Below are 21,230 nucleotides of genomic sequence, written 5' to 3'. Positions count from 1 at the left end.
CTTATCCCTAAGGGGGGCATTCATACGACCGTATCCTTTTTGCGATCCGCAAAACAAGGATACCAGCCGCCTGCGTTACACATTTTGCAGATCAGCACGTCCTGCCTTTTCTTAGAAATGCCTATTCTTGTCTTCAAAATGGCCAAGAATAGGACATGTTCTATCTTTTTCGCGGGACTGCGGAGCAGATGCAGGAAAACTGGTGCGCTGTCCGCATCTTTTGATGAAATGAATGGGTCCGCATCCGATCGCCAACCTATGGATGAGACTTTGTCATAGCACAACCCCAAGGAACATCTGGCCACAGGCTTTGAACCGAGCAAAAAACAAACACCAAGAAAATGGCAGCAAAATTTTGTGTGTGATTTTGGCCTAACGAGACCGGCTCTGCTCCCGCTATGTTTGGAGCGCTGACAACGCGCGCCGCTCTACAGACCCTAGAAAGCCAACACATCGCCATACCTTTATATTTACTCTATAGGGAAGTGCAGGTCTCGATGACACCGGCTGACCCGTTCCATGTGCACTTGGCAGCTGGAGACATGTGTTGGTCCCATGTTCATATGTCCCCGCATTGCTGAGAAATATGATGCTTTACTATATGCAAATGAGCCCCTAGGAGCAGCGGGGGCGTTACCGTTACATAGCGACTGCTATGGGGCCCCGGGCAAGAGGAGGCCCAGTTGGTTGGGATCATCTCCTCTTCTACTGGAGGTGAAAACTTGGCCAGGACTCTACCCTCTATGGCCTCTTGCACACGACTATGTATTTTGTGGTCCGCAAAAAATACAGATGACGTCCGTGTGCATTCCGTATTTTGCGGAACGGAACAGCTGGCCCCTGATAGAACAGTCCTATGCGTGTCCGTTATGCGGACAATAATAGGACAAGTTCTATCTTTTAGCGGAACGGAGATGGAAGGCACACAGAATACCTTCCGTTTTTTTTGCGGACACATTTAAATGAATGGTTCCGCATATGGTCCGCAAAAAAATGGAACGGACACGGAAAGAAAATACGTTTATGTGCAAGAGGCCTAAAGGAACAATTTTTAGCAAATGAGACAGTGGAAAAATGGCCCGAGGGTCATTGAAAGGGGTTTAGGCAGAAACCCTTCTGTCCTGTTTGGGGGCCTGGTCTGATCCTTACTTCTCTATGTATGCCACTGCGCCCGACCCTGTCAAAGGGCAGAGGGCGCAGCACCTGCAGAGAGAGCAGAGCCTCTAGGTGTAACGGTAACGCCCCCGTTGCTCCTAGAGGCTCATTTGCATATAGTAAAACATCATTTTCCTCAGCAAAGCGGTAAGATGAACATGGGACCAACACAGACGCCTTCAGCTGCCCAGTGCACATGTAACAGGTCAGCCAGTGTCATAGGTACAAAACTGCTGACAGATGCCCTTTATGGTATGTTCACATGGAGCTTTTTTGCCACTGATTCCGTGACCCAAAAAAATTAATTGAACCAAAAATTCTTGAAAATCTTCGTTCATTTTGACAGCAGAAATGCTTATTAATTTGCACAGTTTTCTTTTATTTTTTTATTCCTGCTTTTAAAAACCACAGTGTGGAAAAGAGAAGCGAGGCGTTCATTCTTGGGGCGGAATCCGCGTCAAATACCCATCCAAACTGAGATGGGCAGGACCAAAAACCTTGTCGGAATAAAAAACAGCTACTAAAAAAAAAAAACAGAATCCTGAAGCAGAATCTGCGTCTATTTTTTTCATCAGAGAAGAAAACTCTGTGTGAACATAGCCTTATAGACCCAAATGTCCTGTTTTTTAGAGGGAGGTGATGAGAATACTAAATGTAGGCGTGGCTTATACAAATCTAAATAAAGTGGGCGGTTTCCGGGAGTCTCCCCCCAAACCTTGGGGTGTACAAGGAGCATACAACCCCCGCTGTGTAATGGATGAAAAGACAAGATAGTACAACACATGCGCTGCCTGCAGGACACGTCTCCGGTGCCTCCTCCTCGCCCACCGTGCCCTGTACCCGCTGTGTGCAGAGCAGCCTGCCCCGGACATCACGGAGGCCTGCCGCTGCCTACCTAGTCCGTCCCGTGTGCAGCGCCGCCGCCTCCTCCTGCCGGTGCCGCCGCCGCCTGTGATCCCGTCCTGTAAAAGGCGGGAATGATGAGGGCGCCTGCTATGTGGCAGCCTGTGCTGGTGACGCGCTGTCCGGTCTCTGAGGGAGGCTGAGCCACAGTGACACGTCCCACAGTGTGCTCGGTGCTGACAGACTGTCAGGAGATGGACGGTGTGCCAGACCATAAACCCTAGAGCTGCGGGAATGGCGCACCCTGCTCATGGGTATTCACCACATTACTAGGGGCAACCTGCGCCATTCCCACAGGAAGAATCCTAACTGGAGATTAGAAAGTTACTCTGTGGGATGTATTTAGTAATGGCGGCAGGGCCACACAAACCACAGGGGTCATTTACTATTCTGAAATACGCCTTAAGGGCTCTTTCACACCTGCGTTCTTTTCTTCCGGCATAGAGTTCCGTCGTCGGGGCTCTATGCCGGAAGAATCCTGATCAGGATTATCCCCATGCATTCTGAATGGAGAGAAATCCGTCCAGGATGCATCAGGATGTCTTCAGTTCCGGAACGGAACGTTTGTTGGCCGGAGAAAATACCGCAGCATGCTGCGCTTTTTGCTCCGGCCAAAAATCCTGAACACTTGCCACAAGGCCGGATGCGGAATTAATGCCCATTGAAAGGCATTGATCCGGATCCGGCCTTAAGCTAAACGTCGTTTCGGCGCATTGCCGGACCCGACATTTAGCTTTTTCAGAATGGTTACCATGGCTGCCGGGACGCTAAAGTTCTGGCAGCCATGGTAAAGTGGAGCGGGGGAGCAGTATACTTACCGTCCGTGCGGCTCCCCGGGCGCTCCAGAATGACGTCAGGGCGCCCCACGCTCATGGATGACGTGATCGCATGGATCACGTCAACCATGCGCATGGGGCGCTCTGACGTCATTCTGGAGCGCCCGGGGAGCCGCACGGACTGTAAGTATACTGCTCCCCCGCTCCTACTATGGCAACCAGGACTTTAATAGCGTCCTGGGTGCCATAGTAACACTGAAAGCATTTTGAAGACGGATCCGTCTTTAAATGCTTTCAGTACACTTGCGTTTTTCCGGATCCGGCGTGTAATTCCGGCAAGTGGAGTACACGCCGGATCCGGACAACGCAAGTGTGAAAGAGGCCTTAGGCTACTTTCACACTGGCGTTTTGGCTTTCCGTTTGCGAGATCCATTCAGGGCTCTCACAAGGGGTCCAGAACGGATCCGTTTTGCCCTAATGCATTCTGAATGTAAAAGGATCCGATCAGTATGCATCAGTTCAGTCACCATTCTGCTCTGGAGGCGGACACCAAAACGCACCGTATGAAAGAGGCCTGAGGAAAATTTGTACAAAAAAATCTGCCCATAACTATCTGCAGTCATGATTTTAAAGGGGAGTTTAAAATTTTAAAAAACTTTGCTATGTCTCACACGAGCGAGTTTTCCGCGCGGGTGCAATGTGTGACATGAACGCATAGCACCCGCACTGAATCCGGACCCATTCATTTCAATGGGTCTGTGTACATGAACGTTGTTTTCCACCCATCAGTTCTGCGTTGCGTGAAAATCGCAGCATGTTCTTTAGGCCTCATGCACACGATCGTTTTTTTTGCGGTCCGCAAAAACGGGTTCCGTTTTTCCGTGATCCGTGACAGTTTTTTCGTCCGTGGGTCTTCCTTGATTTTTGGAGGATCCACCTGGCCGGGTCTTCCTTGATTTTTTGGTGTCCGCCTGGCCGTGCGGAGCCAAACGGATCCGTCCTGACTTACAATGCAAGTCAATGGGGACGGATCCGTTTGACGTTGACACAATATGGTGCAATTGCAAACGGATCCGTCCCCATTGACTTTCAATGTAAAGTCAGGAGTTAATATACCATATTATCAGAGTTTTCTCCAATCCGATGGTATATTTTAACTTGAAGCGTCCCCATCACCATGGGAACGCCTCTATGTTAGAATATACCATCGGATTTGAGTTACATCGTAAAACTCAGATCCGACAGTATATTCTAACACAGAGGCATTCCCATAGTGATGGGGACGCTTCTAGTTAGAATATACTACGAACTGTGTACATGACTGCCCCCTGCTGCCTGGCAGCACCCGATCTTTTACAGGGGGCTGTGATCAGCACAATTAACCCTTCAGTACAATTAACCCTGTAAGAGATCAGGGGCTGCCAGGCAGCAGGGGGCAGACCCCCCCCCCCCCCCCCCAGTTTAAATATCATTGGTGGCCAGTGTGCGGCCCCCCCTCCCTCTATTGTAATATCATTGGTGGCCAGTGTGCGGCCTCCGTCTGCCCCCCCTCCCTCCCTTTATTGTAATATCATTGGTGGCCAGTGTGCGGCCTCCCCTCCCCTTCCCCCCTGCCCGATCATTGGTGGCAGCGGAGAGTTCCGATCGGAGTCCCAGTTTAATCGCTGGGGCTCCGATCGGTAACCATGGCAACCAGGACGCTACTGCAGGCCTGGTTGCCATAGTTACTTAGCAATATTACAATATTAGAAGCATCATACTTACCTGCTGCGCTGTCTGTGACCGGCCGGGAGCTCCTCCTACTGGTAAGTGACAGGTCTGTGCGGCGCATTGCTTAATGATCTGTCACTTACCAGTAGGAGGAGCTCCCGGCCGGTCACAGACAGCGCAGCAGGTAAGTATGATGCTTCTAATATTGTAATATTGCTAAGTAACCATGGCAACCAGGCATGCAGTAGCATCCTGGTTGCCATGGTTACCGATCGGAGCCCCAGCGATTAAACTGGGACTCCGATCGGAACTCTCCGCTGCCACCAATGATCGGGAGGGGAGGCCGCACACTGGCCACCAATGATATTAATACAATAGTGGGGGGGGGGGGGCGCACACTGGCCACCAATGATATTACAATAAAGGGAGGGGGGGCCGACGGAGGCCGCACACTGGCCACCAATGATATTACAATAGAGGGAGGGGGGGCCGGGGGAGGCCGCAAACTGGCCACCCATGATATTACGAGGGACGGAGGGGGGCCGGGGGAGGCCGCACACTGGCCACCAATGATATTACAATAGAGGGGAGGCCGCACACTGGCCACCAATGATATTCAAACTGGGGAGGGAGGGGGGGTCTGCTGCCTGGCAGCCCCTGATCTCTTATAGGGGGCCATGATATACACAATTAACCCCTCAGGTGCAGCACCTGAGGGGTTAATTGTGCGGATCACAGCCCTCTGTAAGAGATTGGGTGCTGCCAGGCAGCAGGGGGCAGTCATGTACACAGTTCGTAGTATATTCTAACTAGAAGCGTCCCCATCACTATGGGAACGCCTCTGTGTTAGAATATACTGTCGGATATGAGTTTTCACGAAGTGAAAACTCATCTCTGAAAAAGCTTTTATGCAGACGGATCTTCGGATCCGTCTGTATGAAAATAACCTACGGACGCGGATGCCAATCTTGTGTGCATCCGTGTTTTTCCATGGACCCATTGACTTGAATGGGTCCGTGAACCGTTGTCCGTCCAAAAAATAGGACAGGTCATATTTTTTTGATGGACAGGAAACACGGATCACGGATGCGGCAGCAAAACGGTGCATTTTCCGATTTTTCCACGGACCCATTGAAAGTCAATGGGTCCGCGAAAAAAAACGGCACAACGGCCACGGATGCACACAACGGTCGTGTGCATGAGGCCTTATTCAGCGTTTTTCACGCAGCCCTGGCCCCATTGAAGTGAATGGGGCTGCGTGAAAAACGCATTGCATCCGCAAGCAAGTGCGGGTGCGATGCGTTTTTCACTGATGGTTGCTAAGAGATGTTGTTTGTAAACCTTCAGTTTTTTATCACGCGTGTGAAAAACGCATCAAAACGCATTGCACCTGCGTGGGGAAAAACCGCAATCGCAGACAAAACTAACTGAACTTGCTTTCAAAATAGTGTGAGTTTCACTGAACGCATCCGGACCTAATTCGTCACGCTCGTGTGAAAGAGGCCTTAGGCCTCTTTCACACAAGCGTGTCCGGATAAGGTCCGGATGCGTTACGGCAAACCCGCGCGAGTAGGTACGCAATTGCAGTCAGATTTGACTGCGATTGCGTTCCGTTGTTCAGTTTTTATCGCGCGGGTGTAATGCGTTTTGCACGCGCGTGATAAAAAACTGAATGTGGTACCCAGACCCGAACTTCTTCACAGAAGTTCAGGTTTTGGTTCAAGGTTGTGTAGATTGTATTATTTCCCCTTATAACATGGTTATAAGGGAAAATAATAGCATTCTGAATAAAGAATGCATAGTACAATAGGGCTGGAGGGGTTAAAAAAAAATACTTCTTCAGGACCTGGGTAAAGAACCTGTGGTGACGTCACTGCTCTCATCACATGGTCCATCACACGATCCATCACCATGGTAAAAGATCATGTGATGGACCATGTAATGAGCGTAGTGACGTCATCAAAGGTCCTATTCCTCAAAGAAGAAGACAGAAGAGATGCCGGCTGCGCGAACAAGTGGATTAAGGTGAGTTAACTTTATTTTTATTTTTTTTAACCCCTCCAGCCCTATTTTACTATGCATTCTGTATTCAGAATGCTATTATTTTCCCTTATAACCATGTTATAAGGGAAAATAATAATGATCGGGTCTCCATCCCGATCGTCTCCTAGCAACCGTGCGTGAAAATCGCACCGCATCCGCACTTGCTTGCGGATGTTTGCGATTTTCACGCAGCCCCATTCACTTCTATGGGTCCTGAGTTGCGTGAAAAACGCAGAATATAGAGCATGCTGCGATTTTCACGCAACGCACAAATGATGCGTGAAAATCACCGCTCATGTGCACAGCCCCATAGAAATGAATGGGTCCGGATTCAGTGCGGGTGCAATGCGTTCAACTCACGTATTGCACCCGCGCGGAAAACTCGCCCGTGTGAAAGGGGCCTTAATGCAAGCTAATCAAAAAAGTTATCTTGGACAACCTAACGTTAAAGTCTATCACTTCTCCTAGCAGTGATATTACTTGTCCTCTGCTGTTCACCAGAGAGCTGTAAACTGATGTGACTCTTGTGCCACATCAGCAGTAATTGTTTGCTTTGGAAATCAAAAAGCTTACGCTAGAAAGTCAAATACGGTACTGCCTGTGTGTATGAATTCTAACGTGCAAAAGTTTGGCATCACTTACAAAAGGTAAGCTTTTAGGGCTCGTTCACACAATCGTTTTTTGCGTTCCGTATTCGGGCCGTATTTTGATTTCGTATACGGAGCCATTCATTTCAATGGGTCCGCATCCATTGCTCGATTCCGTGGCCCCGCAAAAATTATGAGGCATGTCCTATTCTTGTCCATTTTGCGGACAAGAATAGGCATTTCTATAATGGGCCTCCTGTTCTGTTCCGCAAATTGCGAAAGGCACACGGGAGGCATCCGTTTTTTGCGGATCCGCAATTTGCAGACAGCAAAAAATGGCACGGTCGTGTGCATGAGCCCTTCAAGAATTGATTGCATTTTGTACCAAATGCACTGATAACAGGGGATGGTATTATATAAACTTGACCAGTAAATGTTTTTGTATTCCTTTCATTCTGCAGGTGCAGTTGCAGGTATCAATCACAATTTAAGGGCTCAGTCACACGGCCGTTAATCGGCCGTTCTGTGCATTGGGGATCGCAATTTGCGTTTCCCAATGCACGGGCACCATCCGTGCGGCTGCTGCAACGGATCCATACCCATTCAACTTGAATAGGTCCATGATCCGTCCGCATCGCAAAAAAATTGAAAATGTTCTATTTTTTTGTGGTGTGGAGGCACGGACAGAAACCCCATGAAAATACTCCGTAGTGCTTCCGTGGGGTTCTGTGCCTCCATTCTGCACCGACTTTCCGGATTGCAGACCCATTCAAGTAAATAGGTCTGTGATACAGGGTGAACACGGCCGGTGCCTTAATATTGCGGACCCGCTGTTTGCGGACCCGGGCCAGTTTTTACCTTCCTGCCCAGGCCATTTTTTTTACAAATCTGACATGTGTCACTTTATGTGGTAATATCTTTGGAACGCCTTTACTTATCTAAGCCATTCTGAGATTGTTTAAATTTTAAATTTACCAAAAATTTAGAAAAATTCGCAATTTTCAAAATTTAAATTTCTCAGCTTTTAACCTCTTCAGGACACAGGGCGTACCGGTACGCCCTGATGTCCTGGTACTTAAGGACACAGGGCGTACGGGTACGTCCCGTGTATTTCCGATCACCGACGGGCGGTGATCGGAACCCGGTGCCTGCTCAAATCATTGAGCAGGCACCTCGGCTAAATGCAAGGGTGGGTCCCGTGACCCCCCCCCCCCCCCCCGTGTCGGCGATCGCCGCAAACCGCAGTTCAATTCAGACCTGTGGTTTGTGGCTTTACCTGCGGTTTGCGGCGGCGATCGGCGGTGCCATCGGGTCCCCATGCGGCTGTAGGGGGACCCGATGGCATGGAAGGCAGCGCGATGCCTAAGGAAGGCATCGCGCTGCCTTCGTGTGGCGAGCCTGTGAGATCCAGCCCCCTGGATCTCACAGGCCCCGGAAGCTGTATGAGTAATGCACACAGTATTACTCATACAGCCAATGCATTCCAATACAGAAGTATTGGAATGCATTGTAAAGGATTAGACGCCCAAAAGTTCAAGTCCCAAAGTGGGACAAAAAATAAAGTGAAAAAAAAGTTGAAAAAATAAAGTTTTCCCCCCAAAAAATTAAAAGTTTCAAGTAAAAATAAACAAAAACGTCATTTTCCCCAAATAAAGTTAAAAAAAATTGGTAAAAATTAGGGGGGGGGGAAAGTATACATATTAGGTATCGCCGCGTCCGTATCGACTGGCTCTATAAACATATCACATGACCTAACCCCTCAGATGAGCACCGTAAAAAATAAATAAAAACTGTGCTTAATAAAATAATTTTTTGTCACCTTACATCACAAAAAGTACAACAACAAGCGATCAAAAAGGCGTTTGCCCACCAAAATAGTACCAATCTAACCGTCACCTCATCCCGCAATAAATGAGCCCCTACCTGAGACAATCGCCCAAAAAAAAACAAAAAAACTATGGCTCAGAATATGGAGACACTAAAACATCATTTTTTTGTTTTAAAAAAGCTGTTATTGTGTAAAACTTACATACATAAAAAAAAGTATACATATTAGGCATCGCCGCGTCCGTATTGACCGGCTCTATAAAAATATCACATGACCTAACCCCTCAGATGAACACCATAAAAAATAAAAACTGTGCTAAACAAACAAAAAGTGTAATAGCAAGCGATCAAAAAGTCACACACATCCCAAAATAGTGCCAATAAAACCGTCATCTCATCCCGCAAAAATCCTACCCTACCCCAGGTAATCGCCCAAAAACTGGCTCTCGGACTATGGAAACACTAAAACATGATTTTTTTTGCTTCAAAAATGAAATCATTGTGTAAAACTTACATAAATAAAAAAAAATGTATACATATTAGGTATCGCCGCGTCCGTGACAACCTGGTCTATTAAAATATCACATGATCTAACCTGTCAGATGAATGTTGTAAATAACAAAAAATAAAAACAGTGCCAAAACAGCTATTTCTTGTTACCTTGCCTCACAAAAAGAGTAACCAAAAATCATATATACCCTAAACTAGTACCAACAATACTGCCACCCTATCTCGTAGTTTCTAAAATGGGGTCACTTTTTTGGAGTTTCTACTCTAGGGGTGCATCAGGGCGGCTTCAAATGGGACATGGTGTCAAAACAACCAGTCCAGCAAAACCTGCCTTCCAAAAACCGTATGGCATTCCTTTCCTTCTGCGCCCTGCCGTGTGCCCGTACAGCAGTTTTACGACCACATATGGGGTGTTTCTGTAAACTACAGAATCAGGGCCATAAATATTGAGTTTTGTTTGGCTGTTAACCCTTGCTTTGTTACTGGGAAAAATGGATTAAAATGGAAAATTGCCAAAAAATTGAAATTCTGGAATTTCATCTCCATTTGCCAATAACTCTTGTGGAACACCTAAAGGGTTAACGACGTTTGTAAAATCAGTTTTGAATACCTTGAGGGGTGTAGTTTCTTATATGGGGTCACTTTTATGGAGTTTCTACTTTAGGGGTGCATCAGGGGGGCTTCAAATGGGACATGGTGTCAAAAAAACCAGTCCAACAAAATCTGCCTTCCAAAAACCGTATGGCATTCCTTTCCTTCTGCGCCCTGCCGTGTGCCTGTACAGCAGTTTACGACCACATATGGGGTGTTTCTGTAAACTACAGAATCAGGGCCATAAATATTGAGTTTGGTTTGGCTGTTAACCCTTGCTTTGTTACTGGGAAAAATGGATTAAAATAGAAAATTTGCCAAAAAATTGAAATTCTGAAATTTAATCTCCATTTGCCAATAACTCTTGTGGAACACCTAAAGGGTTAACGACGTTTGTAAAATCAGTTTTGAATACCTTGCGGGGTGTAGTTTCTTAGATGTCGTCACTTTTATGGAGTTTCTACTTTAGGGGTGCATCAGGGGGGCTTCAAATGGGACATGGTGTCAAAAAAAACAGTCCAGCAAAACCTGCCTTCCAAAAAACGTATGGCATTCCTTTCCTTTTAGCACCCTGCCGTGTGCCCGTACAGCGGTTTACGACCACATATGGGGTGTTTCTGTAAACTACAGAATCAGGGCCATAAATATTGAGTTTGGTTTGGCTGTTAACCCTTGCTTTGCAACTGGAAAAAAATTATTAAAATGGAAAATCTGCCAAAAAAGTGAAATTTTTAAATTGTATCTCTATTTTCCATTAATTCTTGTGGAACACCTAAAGGGTTAACAACGTTTGTAAAATCTGTTTTGAATACCTTGAGGGGTGTAGTTTCTAGAATGGGGTGGTTTTTGGGTAGTTTCTATTATGTAAGCCTCGCAAAGTGACTTCAGACCTGAACTGGTCCCTAAAAATTTGGTTTTTGAAAATTTCTGAAAAATTTCAAGATTTGATTCTAAACTTCTAAGCCTTGTAACATCCCCAAAAAATAAAATATCATTCCCAAAATGATCCAAAAATGAAGTAGACATATGGGGAATGTAAAATAATAACTATTTTTGGAGGTATTACTATGTGTTATAGAAGTAGAGATATTGAAACTTGGAAATTTGCAATTTTTTACAAATGTTTGGTAAATTTGGTATTTTTTTATAAATAAAAATGATTTTTTTTTTTACTTCATTTTACCTGTGTCATGAAGTACAATATGTGACGAAAAAAACAATCTCAGAATGGCCTGGATAAGCCAAAGCGTTTTAAAGTTATCAGCACTTAAAGTGACACTGGTCAGATTTGCAAAAAAAGGCCTGGTCCTTAAAGGGATTCTGTCATGAGATTTGAGCCCTATAAGCTAAACATATGGCCAGGTCTGTACTAATAACATGAATCCTAAACTGCCCTTATTAAACCTGCTTGTGGCTCTATTAGCCCAAAAAACTGTTTTTTATAAGCTGTCACTCACCTACCTAAGGTGCCCAAGGGGTTTTACGTTAACCCAGGGTGCCCGCCCGCCATCTGGTGCCCAGCGCCGCCTTCCTCACCTCAGCCCCGCCTCCGCAATCCTCCCGTCCCTCTGCAGATCCGGCGCCCGCGCACTAGGCTCAGCCTGATGCCAATCGTCTAGTGCAGAGGCTCATTTTTTGCAGTAAGAGTTGACTTTTTTATTGGTACCATTTTGGGTACATATGATTTTTTGATCATTCATTATTACACTTTATGAGGCAAGGTGACCAAAAAAATTGGTTGTTTTGGCACAGTTTTTATTTATTTATTTTTACAGCATTCATCTGAGGGGTTAGGTCACATGATATTTTTATAGAGCAGGTCGTCACAGACATGGCAATACCTAATATGTATACTTTTTCTTATTTATTTAAGTAAAAAAAATAAATGATGTTTTAGAGTCTCCATAGTCTGAGAGCCATAGCTTTTTTATTTTTTGACCGATTGTCTTAGGTAGGAGCTCATTTTTTGCGGGATGAGATGACGATTTGATTGGTTCTATTTTGGGGGGCATGCGCCTTTTTTATAGCTTGGTGTTGCACTTTAAATGATGTTAGGTGAAAAAAATTGCTTTTCTTGCACAGTTTTTTTTTTTTTTTACGGTGTTCACCGGAAGAGTTAGGTCATGTGATATTTTTATAGAGCAAGTTATAACGGACACGGCGATATCTAACATAGCTACTTTTTTAAAATTTATTTCACTTTAACACAATAATACCCGTTTTGAAGAAAAAAATATCATATTTTAGTGTCTCCATCATCTGAGTCATAGTTTTTTTTAATATTTTTTGGGCGATTGTCTTAGGTAGGGTCTCATTTTTTGCAGGATGAGGTGACTGTTTGGTGCAATTTTTGTGATGTAAGGTGACAAAAAATGGTTTTTTTGGCACTGTTTTTATTTATTTTTACTGTATGCACTTTAGGGGTAAATATTTAATAATGGACGTATCTAGATTCCACTGAAATACATGAGAGGAATATAGAAAAGAGAGAAAGGGGCGCACAATAGGGTAGTATGTTCATGCAAATGCAAAAAGGAAGTGAGGAATCTGGAGGCTCGTCTTATGGGGTTGTGCTGATATAGGCACAACCCTACTGTAAATTTGTGTAAATTAGACCTTTACGCCGGGACTGCAGCCGCAGACGGAGTTTTCTTTTGGATAGGATGTTCAGCCCCCCAAAGGATACTTGCAACGGAAGAGGTTCTGCTTCGTCGCAAAATCACCGGTGGACACGGTTTTATTAGATAAATTCTTCCTTTTTTAATTAAAGGAAGCTCATAAGTAGAAAACAACGTGTTTCGGGGATTAACACTTCCCCTTCATCAGGTTTCACAACAATATGGTGTATACAATAATTAAGTGTGTATTTATAGATAAAAAACACAAAAAGAACGCCAAAAAGACTCACCTGGGGGCCGCCCACTGTCCCCAGCTGTCATCCAAGAGGCAGAATCCACTGTGTAGATAAAATTACTAGTGCATATATGGAATATATTTAGGTATTCATATATAAGTAGTCACATTGGTCCTTACTTAAAAACGAGCGTCGTAAACAATAAAATACATTAAAAATTAGAATCACATGACACTTTTTTACACATCCGTCACGTGACCCCAAGTAGAGCGGTCACGTGACCTGAATATTAATGAGCAAATCCTCCAGTGGCTGGTATTTTTGCATATTAAAGGGAGGGGGAAGCCACACACTATGGGCTGCCGTCAGCAGGTTGGCGCATGCGCAGTAGTTTTCAGATACTGGCGATGTCAGTGAGTTAGCGCACCTGCGAGTGACGGAGTGGTCATGTGATTGCAACCATCACGGTCACGTGACTCGTTACCTTAGGAACAGGGACGCCGATATGGTGACGAACCCTAGATCAGATGAAACCAAACTATGAAGTTAATCTAAATAGATAGCCTTAAGGCTTGGCTAGTGTTGCAGACTTATATAAATTTACATATAAAATATAGAGGTGTGAATAGTATATTTATACTGGAAAAGGACATTTGAAAGATTAAAACATTGATTGAATAAAAATATGATTGCAATTATTATAAGGGAAAAAATTGTTAAAAAATGCAATAAGGATGATAATAATGATGGTGAAAATTATTATTAGGGCCTTATATATTGCACCCATTTTTTTTTAGGAAGGAATAGCCTATAGAAGGGCACACACAGAAACATTACATATCATTTTAAATTATTGCATATAGGAAATTAATAGTAGGAGGTATTGCGAATATGGATAGGGGTATGGGAGATAGGGAGTACCCCACTCCTGATGTATAGTTATTTCAAACTATAAGTATGAAGGGGAATATAAGGTATTCGGTATTTGATTTTATACATTTATTTCAAACGCCTCATTGAGACCATAGGGATTGAGGCTGTTCAGTTTGAAGATCCAATATATCTCGCGACGTCTGATGTACTGGATATCTTTTTGAAGATGTGTCGGAATTTGTTCAATTGGTGTCACAGAAAAGCCAACAGAGCTTCCCTCATGATGTTCGACCGCATGTCTAGACACGCTATGTTTCAGGTATTTCTTCTTAATATTAGATCGATGCTTGTTAAATCTATTACGCAATGTTTGGACAGTGCGACCTACATATTGCAAATCGCATTGGACACTCGAGTAGATATACAAAATGGGTAGAATTGCAATTGAGATGGTTTAAAATTAAGAAGGATTCACCACCTTAGGGGTTAAGTCATGTGATATTTTTATAGAGCTGGTTGTTACGGACGTGGCGATACCTAATATGTATACTTTTTTTTTCTTATTTCAATTTAACACAATAATTGCATTTTTGAAACAAAAAAAAATTATGTTTTAGTGTCTCTATGTTTTGACAGCTATAGTTTTTTTATTTTTTGGGCGATTGTCTTATGTAGGGGCTATTTTTTTGCGGGATGAGGTGACGGTTTTATTGGTATAATTTTGGGGGGCATACGCCTTTTTGATCGCACTTTTTGTGATGTAAGGTGACAAAATTGGCTTTTTTTTAAGCAGTTTTTATTTTCTTTACAGTGTTTATCGGACGGGGTTGATCATGTGATATATTTATAGATCCGGTCGTTACGGACGCGACGATACCTAATATGTGTGTGTTTTCTTTCTTTTCTTCTTTTTTTTTATATAAAATCAGGGGAAAGGGGCGATTTTTTATTTATTATTATTATTATTTTTTTACTTGAAACATTTTTTTTTTAATTAAAAACTCTTTTTTAACTTTTTTTAAACTTTATTTCTGTCCTACTCTGGGACTTTACTTTTGGGGGTCTGATCCCCTCTGCAATGCATTACAATACATCTGTATTGTATTGCATTGCCTGTTGGTGTATTACACTGAGTAATACACTAACAGGTTGCCTAGAAGACCCAGCCTGAGGCTGAATCTCCTGGGCACCTGTAGAAGGCAGGTCCCGATGCCGTGCACGGCATTGGGCAGCCTCTGCATGGCATCGGCCTGCCTTCTCACCCATCAGGTCCCCGCCACAGCAGCCCTTTTATGCCGCGGTCAGCGCTGATTGCGGCATAGAAGGGGTTAATCCGCCATCATCGGCTTGTACAGCGATGCCGGCGGATACAGCAGGGGCCCGGCTATCAGGGACTGCTGGGCCCCGCAGTGATTGGGCGCTGCCTCCTCTTCATTGTTTACCTGCTTGCTGTCGCATCTGCAGCGGTGAGCAGGTGTAATTACACCCAAGCCGTCCCATTAATCAATGGGACGGATCATTCCTATACACATTTGTGAAATAATGGGCATCTCTAAAGTGCTCACTGAATTGGAACGTGGTACTGAAATAGGATGCTACCTATGCAACAAATCAGTTTGTGAAATTCCTTCCCTCCTAGATATTCCATAATCACCTATGAGAGATATTATTGCAGACTGGTAGCATTTAGGAACTACAGCAACACAGCCACAAAGTAGAGACCACATAAAGTTAGAGAGTGGGGTCTTCGAGTTTTGAGTTACACAGTGCATAAAAGTCACCAACGTTCTGCTGACTCATTAACTGTAGAGTCAAAACCTCCTGTGGCATTAACATCAGCACAAAAACTGCACCCCTTAACCCCTTTGCGCATTATGATGTAACTGTAAGGGGATATGTGGAGTGGGCCTCTTCAGCAGGCCTGATCCATAGATGGCGGGTGCCGGCTGTATCATACAGCCGATACCCACCCGCACTGACAAGGAGCGTCGATCGCGCCACCCCCGTCATCTAACCCCTCATCAGCCTTGATAGTGGCACCTGTAAGTGAAGGCAGAGGATGCTGCTCCCTCTTCCTTCCTATTGGTACCCCCACAGTGAAATTGCGGGGCTCCGATCGGTTGCCAAAAAGTTAAAAAAATATATATAAATACCAATATATAAAAAGTTAAAATAACCCCTTTTCCCAATTTTACATATAAAAATATATAAACAATAAAAAAATAAACATATTAGGTATCAACACATCCCAAAATGTCTGAAATTCCTGTACTGTGAACTCCATAATGGAAAAAAAATGACAATTCACGATTCACCTTTTTTGTCATCTAAAAAATTAACAGTGATCAAAAAGATGTACATAGCACAAAAATGGTACCAATAAAAAATACAGTTCGTTACGAAAAAACAAGCCCTCATACAGCTCTGTAGACCAAAATTTTAAAAAAGTTATCGCTGTCAGAATATGGCAAAGCAAAGAAAATTTAGATTTGGTATCATCGCATTTGTATTGAGCCCCAGAATAAGGACATTGGGTCATTTTTAGTGCACAGTGAACGATGTGATGTCAAAACCCCAAAAACCTTGGCAGAATTTTGTTTTTATTTTTAATTTTGCCATACAAAGATTTTTTTTCCCATTTTCCAATACAAGATATGATAAATTAAATGGTGGCATTAAAAAATGCATCTTGTCCCGCAAAAAATAAGCCCTCATATAGCTATGTGAACGGAAAGCAAAAAAGTTATTGGATTGGAACATAGCGAGAGAAAATCAATGACGCCATACGGTTAATTGCATTCCATGGCTAAGCTGCTGTTTGCAAGCACAATGCAGTAGTCTAATAGAGTGGTGTAAAGCACGCCACCACTAGACTCTGGAGCATTGGAAATGTGTTCTGTGGAGTGATGAATCACACTACTCTATTTGGCAGTTTGATAGATGAGTCTGGGTTTGGTGAATGCCAGGAGAATGTTACCGGCCTGACTGCATTGTGCCAACTGTAAAGTTTGGTGGAGGAGGAATAATGCTGTGGGGCTGTTTTTCCAGGGCTGCCCTAGGCTTCAAGTTCTTGTAAAATCTTAATGCTTCAGCATACCCAGACATTTTGGACCATTGTGTGCTTCCAACTTTGAGGGAACAGTCTGCAAAAGACTCTTCTCTGTTCCAGTATGACTGTGCCCCAGTGAACAAAACAAGGTCCATAAAGGCATGGTTGGGTAAGATTGGTATGGAAGAGCCCTGACCTCAACCCTATTTAATACCTTTGGGATGAACTAGAATGGAGACTGAGAGTTAGGCTCTCTCTTCCAATATCAGTGGCTGACCTCACAAATGATTCCTCAGTGAATAGGCAAAAATTCTCACAGACAGAATTTTAGAAAGTCTTCTTAGAAGAGTGAAAGCTGTTTTAGCTGCTAAGGGTAGGGGGTGTTTGACAACATATTAATGCATATGGATCTAGACTGAGATATCATAAATACACTTGTAGGTGTAACGTGTAGCTGTCCCAATATTTTTATCCATAAAATATGTGTATTTTTTCCAACAAGGGGACTTTCACTTTACATTATTAAAATAATGATTGGATATATTGGAAAGCCTCTGTGTTCCAGTGCATTCTAGTTCTGTGCATATGAAATACACATGGATCTGTTAGATATGTCCTAGTAGTCATTATCTCAAGACACCCCTTACTAGGCCAAGGGCTGTCTCTGTAAAGGTTGCATTAGACAGCCTGATTCTGCCAGCAATTATCAGGAAGGAAGCGTTTCTTCCTGGCAATCGCCTGCTCACTAGCAGAGGAGACTGCTGCTATTGCATGCACCGATCTCCTCCACAGCATGGGGAGGAGTGATCAGTATACCATTGCTCGTCTCCATGCTGTCCAGTTGTTTCTGTCAGCAGATCGCGATTAGACACCACAAATATTGCTCGTTCATCGGGTAATCGGCGGGCAGTATTACACTGCCATATCATAGCTAACGAGCATTCATACGAACGCTCGTTAGCAATGATTGGCCCGACATTTACCTGGTGTAATACAGGCTTAGGCCTCATCACACGACCGTTCCATTTTTTGCGGTCCACAAATTGCGGATCTGCAAAACACGGAAGCCGCCCGTGTGCCTTCCGCAATTTGCGGAACGGAACAGGCGGCCCATTGTAGAAATGCCTATTCTTGTCTGCAAAACGGACAAGAATAGGACATGTTTTATTTTTTTTGCGGGGCTACGTAACAGAGCAACGGATGCGGACAGCTCACCGAGTGTCAATGGGTCCGCAAATCCGGAGATGCGGAACGGAAGCACAGAACGAAACCCAACGGATCAATATTTTTTTTTACTCCTCAATAGTGGTGTAATTAGCTTATTAAATGTCCCTCACAGAGGCGGACAGCACACTGTGGGCTTTATGCATCTTTTGCAGCCCCATTCACAATAGATCTACAAAAAATACAGATTGGATGCGGACCGAACATACGGTGTGCAAGACACCTTAGGCTACACCTTATTTCCTGTGGTCATTCTCCTTTTCTGGTAAACTATGCCCTTTTGGTGAGCTAGGTGCAGATGATTTTGCCAAGAACTACTCTAGATGTGTCAAAAATATGCCAGATTGTCCCAAATTGCCACAACTTTTCTCACAACTTACAACAGTGTGTAAGTGCGCTGACATTAGTAAACATAGGCTAACGTTTTCCTTTAGAGGCAAAGCAGTAAGAAACTTTTACTCTATTAAAGTGTCTTGGGGTACAGCCATTCCGGTAAAATGATCTCCTAATTCTCAGCAATGGTAATGAAAACCAGTCCTGTATATTGGTGTCATCTTCCCAAACACCATACGTTTCTGAACAGCCGCAGTGGATTCTTAACAGATAGGACATGTAGTTTCCACATTGAAACTACCTGAGCTTTTGCATTAAGTGCATTAGTGGTATACCACTGACTTTGACAGTCCATTTGTGATTTTTTTTTAAATGGTTTACGGACAGGCACCAATTATAATATCAGCATATCAATACATTTGTGTGTTTTCTGACTTTGACATGGTATTACTAACATGGAAAAAGTATCCATAAAATAAACCTCAACCCAAGTGCAAACGTTTATGTACTCTACGTGTAGATGGCATTAACCCTGTAAAAAATGTTCCTACAGTTTAATTGCTTTTAACATGCTATTTTTGTCCAGAACATGAAAGTGCTTCCATAAAACATAATTGTTATAGGCTTTAATCACATATATTTCAAATCTCAAATAGATTGTGCAGACAATTTACCATCCAAAAGACATTTTAATACTATACAGGAGCCTGTGATGAGGAAATGCTGCATTTATTTTAAGAGAGAGAAATCAGTGTTTCATTGCTTAGACTGCTAACTTCACTTTAGGTAATTACATTCCTTTTTGTATTACCCGGAACAATAATTTACTTGGTTATTGAAAGTCAAAATGATTTTCCTGGTTCTAAGGGGAATTTAGGTATTTGAGACGTATACACTGGCAAAGTTTCCATTAAAAAAAATATATCGATAGCACACCTATACCAGTCCTTAAAAGGACTTTTGTGGCCCTATTAGCTAGCGTTTGGTGTCCATAACAGTCTGTCCCTGCTCCACACAGCAACCTTTCCATACACTGGTAAAAGACTGAATATAATGGCGGACAGATCGGGTTTATTTATAAGGTAGGGGGTATGTCCATGTGCTGAAACGTCTCAATTGGCTGTCCTGTACCACCTGATGGATGTGTCATGGGTAAAAGTTCTTCACAATGTAAAAGAATATGGTGCCGGCAGACATCGCCATATGTTCGCCCATTCGGCGAACCGCAAACGAGCAAAGTTTGCCGCGAAACAACCGCCCGGCGAACCGCAAGGTCATCTCTAATTAAGAGGATCCTACACAATAATAGGTCCAATGGTCCAGAGGAAAACACGTATAGAGTTGCCTTTGGAGCCAATCATTTACCACTAGGGTCTAATTCTTATGAAATGGTTTACACATAACCTATTGGACCTTATTGATTATGTGTCTTGCGTGTACATTGATAATGACAATGTTTACAACGCAATTATCAGTGGATGTACTTGTGGTTTGTATATGGGGACTAGTGTTCAGGGAATCGAGCTTTGGATCCAAAATCAAAAGTTGATTCATTAAAAACTTCTTTGAATGTTGTACGGAGATTCGTCTCTGTACAGCATTCAAATGTATAGGCTCCAACAAGAGAAATTCGTTATCACAGAAGTCTGGCGGGAGTTCATGAATAACTTTGTCCGTTGATTTTTAAACTTGAAAACCAAACATTGCCCTCCATTCAATTCTATGGGACTGTCAGAGATGCTTGAGTACAACACTCAGCAATCTCCAACAGTCCCATAGAGTTGAATGGAGTGGCCATGTGTGACTGCCACTTCTTTTAAATAGGTGAACTCAGTTACCCCATTCTCAAGATTTGCATGGGACCCAACAGTTTGCCCCACCATTTAGACACTTATCCTCTATCCCCTACATTCATCTTCCTCATGGTCCTCTACCTCTGGCTTTTCCTGTAATAGAAATGCACATGCAAGGAGCCAGCCACTTCATTTGACAATTTAAGCTGGCAGATAGAGGAGAGAGATGGAGAACAGATAGACAAGACAAGTTGGCCAGAAAGAAATAGAGCTTTCTATTCTTGAAAAGCGCCATGTCTGTCCTCCAGAATATTGGGTATGCTGTATATTGGTTAATATTGAGTTAGGAAGTGAGGTGATGCAGAAAGGAAGCTTTCCACATAAAGGCTACTTTAATGCATTATGTTTTTGGGTTAACTTTACAGGGAGTGCAGAATTATTAGGCAAATGAGTATTTTGACCACATCATCCTCTTTATGCATGTTGTCTTACTCCAAGCTGTATAGGCTCGAAAGCCTACTACCAATTAAGCATATTAGGTGATGTGCATCTCTGTAATGAGAAGGGGTGTGGTCTAATGACATCAACACCCTATATTAGGTGTGCATAATTATTAGGCAACTTCCTTTCCTTTGGCAAAATGGGTCAAAAGAAGGACTTGACAGGCTCAGAAAAGTCAAAAATAGTGAGATATCTTGCAGAGGGATGCAGCACTCTTAAAATTGCAAAGCTTCTGAAGCGTGATCATCGAACAATCAAGCGTTTCATTCAAAATAGTCAACAGGGTCGCAAGAAGCGTGTGGAAAAACCAAGGCGCAAAATAACTGCCCATAAACTGAGAAAAGTCAAGTGTGCAGCTGCCAAGATGCCACTTGCCACCAGTTTGGCCATATTTCAGAGCTACAACATCACTGGAGTGCCCAAAAGCACAAGGTGTGCAATACTCAGAGACATGGCCAAGGTAAGAAAGGCTGAAAGACGACCACCACTGAACAAGACACA

The 21,230-nt window shown here is 43.6% G+C and overlaps 1 protein-coding gene across 2 annotated transcripts in view; it reads right to left on the bottom strand.

Annotated features, from left to right (window-relative positions):
* The window catches only part of TRIQK (triple QxxK/R motif containing), a 169,653-nt gene extending 167,447 nt beyond the window's left edge, over positions 1-2,206 (bottom strand). Inside the window, exon 1 of one of the 2 annotated variants that reach the window (XM_040433164.1) lies at positions 2,051-2,206. The gene's annotated coding sequence lies outside the window, so the exon portion shown is untranslated. The remainder of the gene's footprint in view (positions 1-2,050) is intronic. The other variant, XM_040433165.1, reaches the window with a different exon arrangement.
* Between the last annotated feature and the right edge of the window lie 19,024 nt (positions 2,207-21,230).

The sequence above is a fragment of the Bufo bufo genome, chromosome 5 (assembly GCF_905171765.1).
Source record: "Bufo bufo chromosome 5, aBufBuf1.1, whole genome shotgun sequence".
Lineage (NCBI taxonomy): Eukaryota > Metazoa > Chordata > Amphibia > Anura > Bufonidae > Bufo > Bufo bufo.
The sequence above is the reverse complement of the archived record's forward strand: the minus strand, read 5'-3'. Positions and strand labels throughout refer to the sequence as shown.